This window comes from Cryptomeria japonica, chromosome 5 (genome assembly GCF_030272615.1).
Source record: "Cryptomeria japonica chromosome 5, Sugi_1.0, whole genome shotgun sequence".
In the NCBI taxonomy this organism is placed as follows: domain Eukaryota; kingdom Viridiplantae; phylum Streptophyta; class Pinopsida; order Cupressales; family Cupressaceae; genus Cryptomeria; species Cryptomeria japonica.
This window is the reverse complement of record NC_081409.1, coordinates 471306945-471310475: the sequence shown is the minus strand read 5'-3', so window position 1 is coordinate 471310475 and position 3531 is coordinate 471306945.

Sequence of the window (3531 nt, the reverse complement as noted above, 5' to 3'; positions counted from 1 at the left end):
CTATCCCATTATCAATTCATTTAGTATTCAATCTCTTCCCTAAGAGATTGGATCTAGTGAATTCCCCCTCTTTTAAATGTAATGTGAATAAGGTGTTTGAAGGTAAATCCATAGTGAAACTCTCATCTCTCCTCGGAGGGAAGAAAATATTTCCTCTTGATCTCTCCATCATTCACCTTTTTCACCATTACATTATCATTATCAATTTTTGATCACTTTTTCATCAATCCTTTATCAATCATCCTTTATCAAATCAATCTTGTCAATTTTGATCAATTTGTCATTGGTCTCTGTCATTATCAATTTTATAAACTTTTGGTCCTTGTCAATTATGTCCGTGATCATGATCATCATCATTCATTTATCAGATTAATTGTGTTATGACATTTTTTTGACATATTTCATTCATTTTCTCCTTTCTAGGGTTCAATAATTCTTTAATTATTAATCCTTTCCAACATCTCCTTAGGATGAATGAATGTATTTATTTACCCTATGTCTTGTGTCACAATTAAGTATTTTATTTAATTGGCTAATTTCTCTTTTGTGGGATAATTAATAAATGAGAAATTATTAATTATTCCCACATTTCTCTCCCTTAATTTTCTCCAAATTTTGCCATATTTTGTCATCTTGTAATGGTGGGAAAATGGTGAATGATAAATCAAGAAGGAAAACTACCCTTTCCCTCAAAGAGAGAGATGAGAGTTTTGCTATTGATTACCATTCAAGCACTTTTCACCACTACATTAGAAATATGAGAGAATGATTCACTAGATTCAATCTCTCCACACAAAGATGCTAGATTGAATTTTGAATGAATTGGGAATGCTAAGTTGATCCCCTCTTCCTTGTTTGATTTGAAAAGGAATTGATTGAATTATGTAGTTCAAAAGTGAAAAAGAATCGATTATAACTTGAGATCAGAATATGGGATGAAGCTATGCACCTGGATCTATCAATAAAATATCGAGATGAAATCACCCTATGAATTTGAGGAAAAGTTGCCCTAACCATGGCGCGAATGTACACGGTCCTCCGAAAATCCGCGAAATGAAAAGGGTTTTTCTGCCTCTGCAAATGAAGCCCAAATCTGAAAGTATAGCTATGCACCTACAACCTACACACATAAAAGAGAGGAAAATGGGTTGGGATTAGGGGTTTACCTTTAGGTCAAACCCCAATTTTGGAATTAACCAAGTAATGAAAGAAAGTACTTGCAAGTAGATGTAAATGAAAGACTGAATTTTAAATCACCTCAAGGTTGTGATAGTAATGTTGATAGAATTTCTTGTGTGGAATTGAATGTTGAAATCAATCTTCTATTCAATGGTTGAATCCTTGACTTGAATGCAACACCTAGCCCTGGAGGGAGATTTGAGAATGCTCAATGCTGGAAAAGAATGCTTGAATGCTCTTAAATGCTTGATCACTTGTGAATTTCCCATTCATCCAACCTATATCAATACATGTTGGTGGATTTGAATTTCATCACGGGCCGACATCAAGGGAGTTTCCCGCCTGAGGCACAACCCACAATGCATGCTCTAGGAATGGTCCTACCCCAAAATAGGGCAGGGACAGGGGCACTATGCCCTTATCCTGGGAGGACAAGGGAACCATGTTGGTATTTTGGTATGGTTTTGTCATTGATGTCAACACCTACTAACACTTATCAACTTTGGCACTTTGGAGAATCAACAACATTCACCGGAAAGCAAGTGGCTTATACACAGTCACCAGGATCTGGTACACCGACAGGATATAATGTTCACTGACACTTGGAATAGCATGGAAAACACTTGGTTATGTCTAAGACATCATTTGGACACTTTGTCTTGGAGTTTTGGTCATTGGCATATTTCATATCTGCATATTTGTTGTTACCGGCAAATAGGTCCAAGATATACACCGACAAGTTTATCTTTTCCAGATCATCATGACACATTATGGAGATGTCTTATTATTGTTGTAAATGCATCAAGCTGACATGTTGAATCAGTTATTGCATTGGACATTGTTTTATTTGTAAATTGATTTTATTGTAATATCCTTTAGAGCCGACCTACTAAAATTGGTCTTAGGTTATGATATAAATGTAAGATCTGATTTGTAAGATCATGAGTGGAGTGTGAAATAGAATTGTGTGAAGGTATATGCGAGAATAAGCAGAGCTATACATGCAAACATCATTTGAATGTTGAAGGAGGGTTTTTGTGAAGATAATCAGAACTACACTGGTACTGAATCCAACATAGAAAGATGCTAATTTGAGCAGTACATCCTTATTGGATTTAACCATCCAATTGTAGTCAGTGTGGCTCCTAATTGTGTTTGAGCAGTGAGCTCTAGGCGCTTGGCCTTTTTACATGTGTAGACCCCATTTGTATACACATACTATCTGCAGTAGTATCATCTGATTGTGGGTAAGGTTTCCCACTGTGGTTTTTCCCCTTATAGGGTTTCCAAATACAAATATTGGTGTAATGTGTTGTGGATGACTTTGTCTTTTTTTTCATGCATTAATCTTTATCGGTATTACAATTAACTGATAAAACTGTCTACCGGCATGAAAGACTAGTTTACTGGTATTAATCATTAAAGTTGGTAAAGTTGTTTTTGTCCTCTTTTTGCAGAAGTTTAACAGCTTGAGGAGATCCAGTGTCTACTAATAATTTTAGGAAGGACAGTCCTAAACTTGATGGAACCAACTATGGCATATGGAAGATCAGAATGGAGACACATTTAAATTTCATTGGAAAGGACATCTGGGAAGTTACAAAGAATGGCTATACCACTCCTACTCCCGGTCAGCCTAATCCACCTACCTTAGGAAAAGATGAAGAAAATGATTGCAAAGCTAGAGAAGCACTTTTGAGCACATTAACAAATCAGCAAATCATGGGATTATTAGATAGATCAACTGCTAAAGCTATTTGGGATAATTTGGAAACATTGAATGAAGGAGATTCCATAGTCAAAATTGAAAAACCTGAAAGCTTCCGGGTCAGGTATGAAAATCTGAAAATGGAAGAAGATGAAAGGATTTCTGCTTTTATGGAAATAGTTAATGAGATTGTTTTGGGTATTAAATATTGTGGAGGAACCTTAAGTGAAGATGAAATTGTTTCAAAAGTTTTAAGAGGATTGCCACCGGCATATAAAATGAAGGTTACTACTATAAATGAGTTAAGAGCAATGCCTAATACATTAGTAACTAGGGATACATTGATTGGAAAACTTTCAGCTTTTGAAATTGAGGATTTTGGTCCTATTGCTACTATAAAGATTGATTTAGCTTTTAAGGCATCAACATCATCTGCACCATCATTTGACAAATCTAATTGGAAAGCCTTTTATGCAAGAGAACTTGAGGAAAGCAAGAGAGAAAATGAAGAACTTGAAGAACTTGAACCACTATTTGCAAGGAAAATGCCTAAAGGTCCAGTTGGAAGTAAGTATGAAGGTAAAGCACCCTTTAAATGCTTTAACTATAATAAGATTGTTCATATGGTTTCTAGATGCCCTGAT